Source organism: Pristis pectinata, chromosome 2, assembly GCF_009764475.1.
Source record: "Pristis pectinata isolate sPriPec2 chromosome 2, sPriPec2.1.pri, whole genome shotgun sequence".
Lineage (NCBI taxonomy): Eukaryota > Metazoa > Chordata > Chondrichthyes > Rhinopristiformes > Pristidae > Pristis > Pristis pectinata.
This window is the reverse complement of record NC_067406.1, coordinates 69,224,841-69,240,139: the sequence shown is the minus strand read 5'-3', so window position 1 is coordinate 69,240,139 and position 15,299 is coordinate 69,224,841. Positions and strand designations below refer to the sequence as shown.

General features: G+C 39.3%; 1 protein-coding gene across 5 annotated transcripts in view; it reads left to right on the top strand.

The window, feature by feature from the left end:
- The first annotated feature begins 340 nt into the window (after nt 1–340).
- LOC127585664 (Krueppel-like factor 3) overlaps nt 341–15,299 on the top strand; it is a 65,663-nt gene continuing 50,704 nt past the window's right edge. For 2 of the 5 annotated variants that reach the window (XM_052043309.1, XM_052043347.1), the window contains exons 1-2: nt 358–475; nt 8,061–8,109. The gene's annotated coding sequence lies outside the window, so the exon portion shown is untranslated. Of the gene's footprint in view, nt 476–4,975; nt 4,998–7,755; nt 7,936–8,060; nt 8,110–15,299 lie in introns of those variants that run through there. The other 3 variants (XM_052043337.1, XM_052043327.1, XM_052043319.1) reach the window with 3 other exon arrangements.

Genomic DNA, 15,299 nt, shown 5'->3' with positions numbered 1-15,299 from the left:
TTTAAAAGCACAAAAGGGAGACTACTGACCACTTTCATTGCTTTCCACTTCCTTAAGACACATTTCTGTGCTAACAAGAAACCTCTGGTTCCACAGATACACTTAAGGCAGTCTCTGCTGCAGAGCAAAGCAGCTTTCTAATTTTATTCAGAGTAAATTGGCACTACAAGACACCAAGTTAATCCATCCAGTTCTCGTTTTGAAGTTTATATTGTTTTACTAGAGGGAGAAGAGTGTCAGGAGATTCTGAGCAATGGTAAAGAGTAGAGTCCAGAGGTTTTTTAACTCCACCCTTCCCATCGAGGCCCGCCCTAAATATGGGTGATCATGTGATTGGAGTAGGGTATTGGCAGTGTTCAGGGCAGTAGGATTCACATTACATGCACATTCTCAAAGGGGGAGAGAGAAAGAGAGAGCAGTGTGTGTGAATTAAAACCAAGGACTACAGTGAGAGGAATTTACTAAGCTGAAACAAGTAAGTTTTTGTTTAATCGTTTGAGAGCTAATCTTATTGTTTTCAGTCATAAGTGTATGCATAGTATGTGCAGTGTGATAGGAGTGTTTGATATGCACAAGTGGTAGTTCAATTAATGTTGGAGGGGCTAATCAGAAACCTTTTGTAGAAGTTATTCCTTATTCCTGCTTTGCTCAGCTGTAACCATGTTTTCTCCTTGCCTGTACTTCTATCTCTCCTTCCTTGTGTTTCTTTCACACTTGTCTCTTTTTCTCAAACTTCTATCATTTTACTTCCATTTAAGTTTTTTCAGATGTTCTCAGTTTTGTTATCTGTATTTTATGACTTACTGCATAATGTTTAAAACTCTACGTTGTTTACTCATCTGTTGCTGCTCTAAGTCACTTCCTTTTCCTCAGCAATAGTCCTGTCAGCATACATCCAGAGGGAAAAAGAAGCTAGTTTAACAGATTACCTGAAATGACTCAGAACAATTTTAGTTCTGACAACAAAAAGGAGCACAAAAGAGGATTTGCCAATTTCCTTCATCTACTCAATCGATGTTAACTAATCCCTCATGCTGTAAATCCCAGCTATTGTGACCAATGCTACTATAAATGAGTAAGATCCAGGATTAAAGTAATAAACAGTAACAGTTTTTGTCTTTATCACTTGAACCAAAGAAGCATATAGTTGCTCTCTGATCATTCATAGATATTTAGCCAAAAACAAAGTTTGTCTGGTAAAAGTGAGCAGGGTAAGGCGTAATAATGTGCAATGTGCCATTGTGTGAAATGGGTCCTGGAGATCTCTTCACTTGTATGCTCATTGTGAACAAGGGCCTGGATCAGCACTCTTTATAAGATCTTTGGAGGCCAATGAAAAAGATGTGGTCTTGATTACTAATGTCAAAACTCTGTGGCTGATCTAAAAGTAATAATGAAGTGGTCACCGCCTTTCTCTAAACATGCATTCCTAACATTGTTTTTTTTGATGTCTTGTGAATTCTTTCAAACATGGTCAAAGGTGAAAATGTTACAGCTTTTGATTGATTCTGGCCTTGTAATGGAAAGGCTTTCTTTGTGACAAGGTCCTCTCAAGACAGGTCACAAAGGAGCCTTTTTTTTCAAAAATCTGCCCGAAAGCATAAAAATGGAAATGCTTTGAGGTGATGCTGAGGCAGCTCAGGTGTGATCTGTGATGTTGTGTTTATTGTGCAGTTTGGTTCTACGGAGAAACTTTATTGGAACTACTTGTTTTCTGTACCAATCGATACACAAACAACATTTCTATGTTACCATATCAACCCACTGAATTCTGTGTAGTGATCTCACGTATCTACAGCTGCAAAACATTTTTAATGCAATGAGTATTATATGAGAGAAAGGTAGTAGCTTGATAACATTTATTAAAGGGGCACTACCGTTGTGCAAAATGTATGATAATACTTTTCTTATCTTGGGGTTAGGTCTTTGTACACAGGAATTTGCCAGACACAATTTATGCAGACCTGCCCCTTTAATACAGATTTTATGAATTTTCTTAAGAAAGGTGTAACTGAGTTTAACAAAAAACTATTAAAACACCATTTTAGTTTTCACATCTGTTTATTGGCTAAAAGGTATCATTTATTCTTTTAATGAATTAGCTTAATTTTTCCACCATTTTCTTTTACTAATGGACCTAATTTCTGAATTGCCCCATGATCACTGCATGCTAGATCTGAATTCAGCAGGTAGATGGTTCAAATAAAAGGACTGCAGTAAATGACTTTTCTTGGAATACGTCATTCCCTAAACTGATGGTTATAAATCACACTTGGACTGAGGTTTTATAAAACCGTGGCAAAATGTGGCAGTGGGATGTATTGGTGTTAATACCTGGCCAAATTGGCTGTTGGGAAGTTCCATCAGCTTCGCTGTGTCTGACCTAGGAAGGAAATGGGAATCAGTCAAAGCTCCCTTGCAGAATACTGTTCAAACTCCTCGCTATAAAGTGTGTGATTGTGGTCGTGCTGTGTATTAACTCTGCGTATCTTATGCTGGTGGGAGGTGCAGTCCATCTCAAGGGTGGGGAATTATCAGTGAGTTACACAGGCCAAATGGCTCTGGGCCACAACAATTCTTAATGATTCAGTGGAAAGGAGTGGAGGTTGGAAGGGCGGGGCAGGGAGCGTAGGGATACTAATTGCAGACAGGGTAGCAACCTTCTGTCTTACCAGGAGGAATAGTCCCACTCTACTTGACAAATTAAAGGTCATTTCTCATCTTCTGCTTGGGTTCTCTTCCTCTTTACGTGTGGACATTGCATGTCCTGCCTTTAGGATTTGAGATTCCCACTCAGATCTGACAGGTGCCATTCTGCAGGAGGTCCGGGAAGATGTACAGTTGAAGGAGAAGCAGGTAGTAAGTCATCAGTCTAGTGATTATAATTGTTGATTAATTTCCTCCTTTCCCAACTTTGCCACTTCATTCTATTTTTACTCCTACCCTCTCTGATCTATTTTGGACGTAGTGCCATCATCACAATGTAACAAACAAAGATGACCCTCTAGGTATGAGTCCAAACGATGCAAGGAGGGATGCCCTTCAACTCCTATTTCTCTCGCTGCCGCCCCCTGCACGTCCATGCCTTCCTCCCTCCCATGACGCACTGACAAAGATCAGCAACTGTTGTTGCGCAGGACTGAATGCTGACCACCATCTCAGTGAATGTTCTGACCATCCAGCAGAGCAGTGAAACTGCTGAAATTATTAAAAACGGGCATTGGCTCAGTAAATTAGAACGTAACTATTCCATGCATGTATTATATCAGTGACCTTGTCAAAATCTTTAGATCTTTGGAACCTCTGATATATCGCCACATCAACAGAATATTTCAATTTGAGTTCAGCGATAGAAAAAAACATTATTCGGATTCATGATATTCAGGATGCTCAGGATAATTCTTTTATGCTGAGTCACATTGTCCAATATCATCCCTGAAGAACAATTAACTTTTCAATGGTATGAACAGCATGGCTGAGTGTGGCATGTCTTTCTGAAGGAGTCTGATTAATAATGCAGAGCAACCACAAAAATGGTATTCATTGACAATAATTTTATGTAGTTTCCAAGAAAATTATGTAATTTGTTTTTTTAAATTTTGATCCAAAATTGGATATAAGACAAGATATTTGTTTATTAGCCACATGTACATCGAAACACACATTGAAATGCATTTTTTTGCGTTACTGAGAACGTGCTGGGGGCAGCCCACAAGTGTTGCCACTCTTCCGGTGCCAACATAGCATGCCCACAGCTCCTAACCTGTATGCCTTTGGAACGTGGGAAGAAACCGGAGCACCCAGAGGAAACCCACGCAGACATGGGGAGAACATACAAACTCCTTACAGACAGCGGCTGGAATTGAACCCAGGTCGCTGGCGCTATAATGATATAATCCCATAAATTTGTTTTTTTTTTACAAGCTGACATTTTGTAAGCTTTAGGATTATTTTGATCTTGATTCATGTTTTCTGATAATTAAGTCTTTAGATCTGACAGTAAAAGGAAAGTGTCTTGAGGACTTGACCAGATGCCAGAAAGGTGTTCCTGAATCAGGCATCAACAAAGAATTATATGTCACAAATAAACCTTTTTCACTTCATTTTAATTGTTTCACCACTTTCAGAACTTTGGTACCAAGGGTCAAAGTTTGAGATCCCTCCCTAAGCTACTTTGCTCTCTACCTTTCTCTTCTCCTTTAAGAAGTTCCCAAAAACTGGATCTAAAATCCCCTTTGTGGCATGATGTCAAATTTTATTTTGTATTCCTCCATTTGCTATGTTAAAGAAGCAATGTAAATGTATGTTGTTGCTGCTGCATTGTAGATCAGAGTAAGTTCAGCATTTTCAACTGTGAAACTCTAAATGTTTTATTCCATAAGTGTCTCCATTATAATATAGTATTGGTCTTGTATCCGCATTGTTTACTAAGAATCATGCTTCCTCCTTAAAAATTTCTTGATTCTCAATTGGTAGATTCTACAGGTGCAAGCTTGGCTCTGATGTGCATTCTGGGAATTATAGGGTTAATAACATGGGAGCCAGCATGACTGGATTATTGGCAAAATGTTGTTGAACACAGCAAGGCACCAGGAGAAAGTGCAATCAATACAAGGACAGATTAATGCCTGCCTGATACTTTTTCGCTGAGTGGCACAGTTTAAATTTTGACCACAAGCATTTTCAGTCATGTCTTGGTTCAATAAATCAAAACAACAGTGGAGCAAAGCACAAGACTAGAGAGCTGAACTAAAAATCACACAGCAATCGCACTGGGGTACACAACCGAAAAATCCCACAGCGGCTTGAGCCAGAGTTTGTTAAGAATGTAACGTTGCTGCCTTTCAGAAGAATTATAGACTCTAATTATCTCTCACTTTATTACCCATTTGTGGTGTCTTTTTAGATTCCTATTACTTTTCTCCTATTAACATTGTGGACAGCAGAAGAATTTGGTCTTTGGACTGTCACCCTGTACATGCACAGAAAGCCTGCAGGTACAGCTACCTTGAAGTAGTTCTGAATTGGTTTTAGTGTTGTGTCAAGCTTCATGCTTTTGAGTAGGGAAGGGTGGGGTGAGAGAGGGTTCATTTGATCCAGTGTTTTGCTCTGGCTGTAGCAAAACTTTTATAGAAGAGTCCAAAGTCTAATTCTATCTTTCCTATAGGAAAATATCAGAGATATGTGCTAATGGAGCAGGGGTAGGAGAGATCAGTTTGAAAGTTAGCATGACCTTGATCTTTCACCCCCAAATGCAGTGACTGCTTACTTTCCTCTCAGTTGAGCAGTGTGCCAGGTCTGCTGTCTGCTGCTCGACAAATCCACGAGTCCCTGCTTCTTTTAGCAAGTTTCTCCAGCAGCTGGCCTCAAGTAAAACCCCATGGAGTGGGATATGCGTTGTGCAACAGGAGCCAGCCTTTTAAACAAGGTGATCTAACAACAGTTTAAATTTTTCCAAAAATGGCCTGCTTGGAATACATTTGATGTGATTATGGTTAATGTATTTAAATAAAAATAGTGGAAAAACAATGTTAAGTGTCTGACAGTTATCAGGCAGTAATTTCGTAAGAGATTAAGTTACAACGTTAAGTGTCAGCCAGTTACAGCATTAAGAGCTAGCTAGGTCCACTCAACTCTACTAGCCACTGATATTGCACAAGAAACTCTCCCCTTACTAGGCAACCTTATGCCTCAAACAGCAAAAACAAACCTTCCCTGCAAACGTACATGACCACACCCAAAAAATAAAAATATCTTAATACGTTGCTTGAACCCAGAATTCTAATGTATACTTTAGATTTTGCAGAGAAACGTCTGGATTGGAAGTATTTCAAACACCAATGTTTTGGAGATATTTGAAAAAGTAGATAACAAAATACTTTTCTGTGCAAAATAAAATCCAAGCGAGACCGTAGACAAAAAAATTCAAAAACTGAATGAGAGCAATGTATTGAAAAAAAATGGCCTAAAGAACAGATGGGAAGGGAATAAATTTATTTATTAAGTTAGTAGGAAAAGTTACACAACCCACTGAAAACTTTATTATGCAGGAGCTAGGGATACAGCTTCACTGGAACAATAAATATTGTATGACCGGTATTCTGTCATTTACCCTTTGTTTATAATTTCTGTAGGCGTGACACATTTTAAAAGGTACTTGAATACCACATTGACAAAAATCATATTTAACACAAACTGGGTTCCCTCTAGAGGTCAAATTTGAAATAGTTGAGGTAACCACGCATGAACACAAAAGCTACCACTTAATTTTCAGATCAATACAAAGCAGATTGAGCATTTGCATCTTCTGAGAACAAATCATGTATTTTATACCTGGGCTTAATTTGAACTGATCCACAATGAAGATATGACATTGCTTTAAAGAAAGAAGCACTAGGTTGATAAAGGTTTGTTGCATTAGCTTGCCTGCACTGAGTTTTCAGAATACCATGTGCCAGATATTTTATTGCATTTACCAGCTCTAAGGGCGTGACTGGGCAGACTGGCAGCAGGCTGAGGGAGGTGGCTAGACGTTATAAAGTTGATCTAGTGGGGGAAGTGCCTGCATTCCCTGGCAGACTAGGTAAGCTCTTTGTTCTACTTATTCTTCTGGCATCGTTAATGGATCATATTAAATTCAGGTGGTCCAAACCCATAAATTAATTTTTAAGTTATGCAGATCTTATGTTAACTCTTTGCAGTTTCCAATGATCCGATGGAAGTGTTCACTTTGTACCTGTCATGAATTACTACATTAAAACTTGTGGCAAATGAGGGAATCAACTCCAATGATGCATGTGTATGAGTGTTGATGACGAAGAATCTAATGTGATGGAGTGATATAAAGGTGCATATTGCTTATCAGCACTTAATACTCTCGTATTTGTTGTGTTTTGGTGCATTTCCTGCCCTAGATCAGTAAGCACACTTCAGAAATTCTTCATTGGCTCTAAAGAGCTTTGGGATGACCTGAAAAGGTCATGAAAAGTACTATAAAAACGCAGGTCTTTCTCAGAGAATTTGATTTACTTTGCAGCGTAGAAGCAGATATATCAAGTATTTGCCAATACAGGAAAAAATTTTGACTTTAAGTATCTATAGCCCAAAGGCTTTAACTAACAACTTTGGACAAATGGGAAGCTGAATACTGGGAATTTCATAAGCTTTATAAATAATTTTAATAAATACCTGATTGTTTTCTGCATCCCCAAATTCACGCCAGCACTGGCACCAGAAGCAAAATAATCTTTACCTAGTGAAAAAAGGGATTCATTCACTCTCAGGAACTGCAGACAAGGTTTAACTGAACTGCATCAACTGAAAGAATATTTGTTTTCTCGAATGGATGTAGTTTCCCATTTGGTATCATATGCGCAAACAGTAGCAAACTCCACAAGCAGGTTTAGCTGAATTTACAATTTAAAAGAATCATTCTCCTAACTAAAGAACACTCGTTGATGTCAGTCAGTGTAAGAATGGCAAGCAGCCAATGATCATTTCCTCAAAACTCCCTGACCCGAACTGGCCCAGCTGCCCATGTAAATAAGACTGTTTAGAATGTATAAATGCCTCTCCCTGGTTTCACTCCACCTCAGCCAGCCAGAGCAGTTTCCTGCTCTTTGTTTCAAGGCTGAGGTTTGCGTCATGCATTCCAAGTGCTATTTCAATGTTCTTTCCTGTTTAGGTTGTTTTCTACTAGAGGAGCTGCAGCCCTGTCCCGGCCCTAACCCAGCCCCCGGCTCCTCCCTTCCCCCCCCCAGAGCCATTATCTGTTGACACACTCTGTACTGATGGTCACTTCTCCCTCAGGAAAGATGAAGCCACTCACCACATAACAGTTTGCAGATTGATTTAAACCAGTTGATCAAGCAGCACTTTACAATCGTTTTCTTTCTGACTGGGAGTTGAGACGAATGAAGGAAGTATCCAGTTGTTGTAAGTTAGACATTGCGCCTGTGAAGAATTGGTGGAGTGATATTCATATCCTTAAATTTTAAGTAAGTCTTCCTGCAGTGTTACAATTTAAATTTTAACATTTTCTTGCTTGTTTCTTTTGTCAGAAACAAACTACTGACTGAAAAAGGAACATTATCTGAGGGAAGACACAAGGTAAGTGGTTGGTTTTGATTACCTCCCAAATTAGGTAACCAGTTTTATTGCATGAGGGAGGATTGTTTGCTTCTAATGTGATGTGCATTGGCCAATAAACTATTCTTCTTGAAGATTTTTATTTAGTTTGTTTTTCTACAATTGCTCACACATTAGCTTTAGTCATTTTTGTGTGGCACCAATGTGTGGATCCTACTTTGCAAGAACAATCTCTGAATAAATTCCCAGGGTTTATTTGGGCTGACTGGCATAAAGGTTTGTTGGTATTGTTGGTGGTCAGCTGCTGGGTTGCCTCTGGTTCCATGAGTTTGCACCATGAGAGTTGGTGACACAATCATATCCCAGTAAATCCAAGGTGAACAAACTACATGTCTGTTTATGGTAAGCATGGGGTCTCTGGGACGATATTAGATCACAGATACATGATGTAAGAATGCTTTGGTGAGTGTAGGGAATTTGGCTGATTGAATTCTCTTTTAAATTAATTGCTATTTAGACACTTAAAAGTACACATTCTCCTTATTTTCCGTACTTTTCCATCCATTCAGTTTGTGAAGTAGAAATTGCATAGTAAATGAAACAACAAGCATGGATAGATTTCTGCAACTACCTTTATGTTTTGAGCATATGAAAGTGCAGAATGCCACCCCCATACTGTCAACCAAGGAGGAGGTGTGCTTAAATTTATAAACTCCTAGGTGGTTCTTTCACTGATTTGACACCTCATTCTAGTTATGTGGCTGTGTTGCGAAGTTCGATTGGAACTAACCTTTTCATCATTGCAAAGCAGAAATCTTCATAATAGTATAAAGGCAATAATATAACAGTACTCTTAATTTATCATGGCATTCATCGTGCCCTGCTTCATAATTGTGCATTTGTTCACTCAAATGTACTCAGAAATCAAGTTTTACTTTTTATGGTGAGCTTGCACTATAAATAATATAATGATATGATCTTGCCATTTGTGAGAAACTTGGCTTCATAATTTTTATTTACTTTGTGTTCAGGACCATCTCAATGTGCTGAGACAAATTATTTTGCTGCAACATGACATATATATCACTGGAATTAAAAGAAAAAAACTTAGAATGAAAATACAGAAAATACTATTAAGAACATGGAAAGTTTCTGGAAAAGAGGAAAAACAGATTAACTTTTCAGGTTCAAATATTTTATCATAACTTGTTCTTGATTTTGGACAAAGGTTCTCTGACTGAAATATTACTCTGTATTTTTCTCTCTCTTAAAATGATTGTGAGCCAGTACAGTGCTTCCACCATTTCTGTGTGTCTTTATATTGTTCCTGGCCATTAATGTAGGCAGGTCTGTATTGTAATCAGCATGCTTCTTATTTTTGTTTGCAATTAAATAACAGGATAAGGGATCATCTGTAGGTGATGGCTTATCAGGCAACTGAGAATTGAGGGTATATATTGTTTTCTATGTCATTCTGATAGGAAAAATTTTCCAATTATTAATGATTAGTTAATAAAGTTGCACATTAGTGTTAGTTCAAAAGGTCACCTAAGTTTAGTTTTATTCCCTTGTCAGACAGTCATATAATAATTTGGATTGCAGTTTTGGTGCAAACAGCTTGGCTGGAATCAAATTGATTATTCCAACAGAGGTCAACACATTCATTCCTAAACAAGCTAATCTATTGGGATTGCCAGTAAATTGTTTCGGCAGATGTAACCCTTGTACAACGTGAAAGTACGTAAAGTATGGACCATGTTCTATGATGCGATTCAATGATCTATGCAGGAAAATATTACAGACTAATAACTCAAGGAATAGTTATAGTCAAACAGAAACATGTTTTGCAACTTGATTTACACAGAGAACCTGGTTAGCAAGCTTTCTGGCAAAATGTATTCTTGTTCCAAGCAGAAGTATGGGTTTAAGACAGGAAACCAGACAGCAGTCTGTCCTGATAAGGGAGAGTATTGTCTGAGGGAGCTGGCTCAAGTGCACTCCCCAGAGATTTTTGGGTGGGAAGGGATGGCTGACAGGATACCACATGTAATGCTGCCTGATATTCTTCTCCAAAGCTGGCTGCTTTTACGTTAGTGAGTAATGGAAAAAACCTGGAAACATTTGCAATGTTTTTTTTCATTTTCAATTTAGTTTTTATGTTTTTATTACTAATGTAGTCACTTCAATGTTTGAAGCAAGTTATAATGTACACTCATTAGAAGGGAAGAGAAATATGACCCAAATTGTAAGAGCACAAGCATTGTGGACTACATTTGTGGAGTACATAAGTATTTGAAGGAATGATGAAATAGAATATGTTTATGGTAGCATAGTGATTATATTATTGGACTAATAATGCAAAAATCTGGGATTATTATTCAGAGATGCAAGTACAGATCCCATTACAACTGTTGGATAAATCTAAATAAACAAAGTTCACATCAGGAATGGTGACCATGAATATATAGATTTATGATCAAAATCCAGTTGGTTTACCAGAAGGCAATCTGATGTCCTTTCCATCTGTGTTTCACCCTTAATTGCCCTCTGAGAGGGTCTAGCAAACCTGTTGGTTGTGTCAAAATGGCTATGAAAATCAATAGTAAGAATAAGATTGGGTACACCCCACCCTATACTGACTGAGGTTATACACACCCAGACCAGTCAGCCGTGCAAAATCCTCCTCATAAACATCTCATGACCTGCACCAGAACTCCCTGACAGATCAAACAATCGCCGACATAAACATCTAAAAACATTCTGTGTTTCTGCTGGAATCTCTCATAGTTAATGGAAATTACTGGGGTTTCAGGGACACCATTGCTAAGCCCATCATCTGGATTCAGTGGGTTCCAGGCTCCAAATGGTATCTGCATACCCAACATTGAGGTCTGTGCATGTGCCAATTAGAAACTGCAGTTTGTCTCAAGGTCAGCTCCTTGGGAAAGGTTTATGATGTGCTCACATAGTCCCTCTTAGAATTATACCTCTCGATGTCCCAAACTCTCCATCCTCTTCCTAAGGTATGTCCCATGGAAAGGCCAGATGGAACAGAGGTGACGGTGCGGCGGTATACAAGTCGGAAGGAGTTGAATTCAAACGCCATAGTTTCTCAAGGCATCAGGACAAACATGGGCAAAGAAACCTCTTGCTGATAACTGCTTTCCCTCAACTGATGAAATTGTTTCACCTCCATGTTGAATAGCCCTTGTAAAAGGCAATGAAGGTAGTAAGGACATGGAATGTATTAGTAGTTGGGGATTTCAAACTCTATTTCAGTAGCACCCACTACTTACCGAGCAATCTTATCCTGAGGGACTTGGCTGCCAGATTGTGCCTGTGGCAAGTGGTGTGAGAACTAATATAGTGTTTACAATTATTGGGCTTTGTCATTCTGAATTGACTTGTTGCACATGCACTTGTCCAAGACTGTATTGATAGAAGTGCTAGGCACACAGAGAGAGACAAGCTCCTGTCTTTACAACGAGGACACATTCCATCGTGTTGTGCGTACTGCCACTGTTCTATATTGGATGGGTTCATGCCAAGTCTAGCAACTCCAAACTGGCCATACATTGAGGCACTGTGGACTCTTGGCAGGGCTAGTATTGTATTCCACAGTCTGTAACCTCATGCTTTGGATAACCATAGAACCATACAACACAAAACAGGCCCTTCGGACCACCATGTTGTGCCATCCATCAAACCACCCTCACACTATCTAACCCTTTCCTCCCGCATATCCCTCTATCTCACATTCCTCCATATGCCTATCCAACAAACTCTTGAACCTGTCCAATGTATCTGCCTCCACCACCACCCCAGGCAGTGTATTCCATGCACCAATCACTCTCTGGGTGAAAAACCTCCCCCTGACATCTCCCCTGAACCTCCCACCCATAACCTTAAAGCCATGCCCTCTTGTCTTGAGCATTGGTGCCCTGGGAAGAAGGCGCTGACTGCCTCTATCATGTCTCCTCTCATCCTCCTCCTTTCCAGTGAATAAAGCCCTAGCACCTTAAGCCTCTCCTCATATTCCATACACTCTAATCCAGGCAGCATCCTGGTAAACCACCACTGTACAATTATCATCAATCCAGTAGCATAACTCTGGCTCAATGAAAAGAGGTAAAAAGCATATCAGGAGCAGAACCAGGCATTCCTGAAAACATTATGTCAGCCTGGTGAGACCACGGTGCAAAACTACATGAGTGATAAACAGCAGAACCAGAATGGTACAGACAGAGCTAAATGATCCTTCATTTGTGGCCAGACAATTAATAGAAGGTGGAGTCTCCATGATGATTGCTGGTACAGCTCCGTATGTGAATGCATAAGACAATGCTGAACCATTTGTAACCACCTTTCGCCAGAAGTGCTAAGTGTATGATCCATCTTGTCTTCCTCCTGAAATTTCCACCACCGCAGAAGCCACTCTTCATCCATTTTGATTCATTCCATGTGATGTTAAGAGCACTGGATGCAGCAAAAGTGAGGTTTAATTCTCTAGATCTAGCATATCTACAAAGCTTGCACCTAGCCAACAAAAATGTTGTCCTGTCCACAAAAGCCATGAAAGCAATGCTTGACATTCAGCAGTATTATCATTTTCCATGTGGCCAGCATCAACATCCAAGGGGGCTGCTAACATTGGACGGAAATTTAATTGGACCAGTCACGTAAATACTTTGGCATGAGCCAGTCAGAGACTGGGTATTCTGTGACAATTCATTTGGTTCCTGACTCCACAAGGCCTTTGACTATCTAAGTGAGAACTACGGTGGAATATTCTCCATTTTCTTGGATGTGTGTAGCTACAACATCACTTAAGAAGCTGGGCACCAATCAGGGCAAAGCAACCTTCTTGCTTAGCATGACTTCATTACTTTCAGCATTCACCCTCTCCACCACCTGTGCAACAAGGAAAGAAGAAGCACTGGAGATTTTTGGTATGGTATTCCTGGGCTTTGTCTGCAACTCTACACAGCACTGCCATCATTTCTCAGCATGAATACAGGTAGGTTTAGGGATTCTTTCATAGATGTGGAAGTCCCAAAGTTACTGGCCAAGCTCCATTGGTCATTTCCCAGCTAAGTGTTACCCAAACCTACTGAAAATGTCAGAGAGGTTCAGAAAAACTGAAAAGTTTTGACAGAATTAAGAGACTGAAAAGTTAGGGGTGTAGCATTGCCACTTATCAAAGCTTTTCAAAGGAATTTTGTGGGCATGGCTTTTGATTTAGTTATGTTTTTGCAGGCCCAACCACCAATCAATGCCTCACTGCAGAGCTTTGGAACTATCTGGGCCAGTGAGCTTGTCCTTCCAGATCCAGTGGGGAGCATGGATAGTGAGTCCTGTCAGAGTTACCAACTCAGAAAAATCCAGTCAGTCTGAGCTCCCTGTGCTTGAAGATGAGGGCAGAGGAGAGAGGTTTAGGGCAATGTCTAAAAAAAAGTAGATTAAAGAAGTGGAGGTTATCCTTGCCTCCAGGATGACAGTGGAACTGTGAGTACTTTTGGAAAATTTTAGAATTGACATTTTCTTATAATTTGTTAATTCAGCTTGGCATAGACTTCTTTCCAAGATAATGGAAGTGGGTTCTTTTTATTTTTGATTCCCTTAAAATAACATCCATGATTGTTAAATATTTTGAATAAAATTATGATTTGGGATAAGAGCTTCAAGTGACGTAACAAACTAGTACGAATCCATACAAATTATATGGCAATTGCATGTAACAATTGAACAAAATCTATAAGCAAATTCTTGTTGCTATGGGATAGCTGGGATTGGAAATTGTGACAACTTAGTTTAATGTATTCTTTGGGTAAACATTATGCTAGGTGAAATTTAATCTTGGAGCATTGGAGACAAAGTATATTTTGAACTGAATATTTTCAGCAGCAAATGCCCCTATTTTTCTTCGTTTTCTTGAACTTGTTGGACAAATGCTAGAAATAAATGCTTGCTTTCTTTGTGTGGGTTACTGATTTTGGTGTCCCACTGTATCTAGTTTCAGAATTGTAGGCTTTGTGTGTATAATCCATTCAATTAGATTATTCCAAAGCTTCTTAAAATCACTTCAGAGAGACTCTCCTCAAAGTATGCTTTTCCTTTCACTAATTGTTGGTAAGCTGTTGTGAATGGACTCATTATAGAGTTTTCCAGTTTTTTGAGTACGCACATATATATTCTATTAACTTTCATTGAGGTATTTTTTTCTTTTTGTTTTTAAGCAAACAGGATTTTAGATGTAAGCTGTATGACTAGTAAAGCCAAACTCATTTCTTTACTTGTGGCAGGGTAAGCTGTAGAAATGTACGTGACCCAATTGGTTAATGTTTTGTGACAATTGCTTACATTTTATTGGCTTCATCTCCTCATTCACCTCATTTGCATACTGAAGTAGTTGCTTGGTTTCATTATGTGGGAATGGGTGTGTTACAATCCCAAATTTCTGTCTTGTTTGGGCAGGTTAGGCTGCCCTAACAAAGAACCATAGGGCTGGGTGTGGAAAGACAGGAATGTAAAGTGCCACAGAAACATTTATTAACAGAAGAAAAGGAGGATTGTTTGCTTGTATTAATAGCACCTAGAACTCTGCATTGTGAGTAGTTACATTACTAGACTAGTAAGAAGGGGTGGGGTGCAGACCAATGATCCAAGGTATGAATTCAGATCGCACTGTGATACCTGGCAAATTTAAATTCAATCAAGTAAATTGATCTTGATTTAATTCTAATATCAACAATGGTGACCACGGTAATCAATTCTGTTGTGAAAAACCTATTTGCTTACTTATGTCCTTGAAAGAAGAAAATCTGTTAAATTTATCCAGTCCGGTGTATAAGTGACTGCAGACTCACAGCTGTGTAATTGATTCAAAGCTGCCCCCCGAAGTGGTAAACAAGTCCCACTGTTGCAGCAAATTGCTTCAAAGACAATAATCAGAATAAACTTGGGTGGGCTTTCTGGCATCTATCTAGTACTAGACGTGGTAGAGGCACCCCCAGCCCTGACATCCAAGGTCTTCTGTAAAACTGGGAAAGCTGTTCTACAGATTAGTTCAACAACAGGCTCACATACTCAGAGAATTACACCTTTTGGGCAGCAACACAGGCTGCTCTGTTGCCATCTCTGTGTTTGTCTTTTCCCACTAGTGGGACAGACCCAACAAAGGAAGTGGCACAACAGTACACAGTTCAGACAGA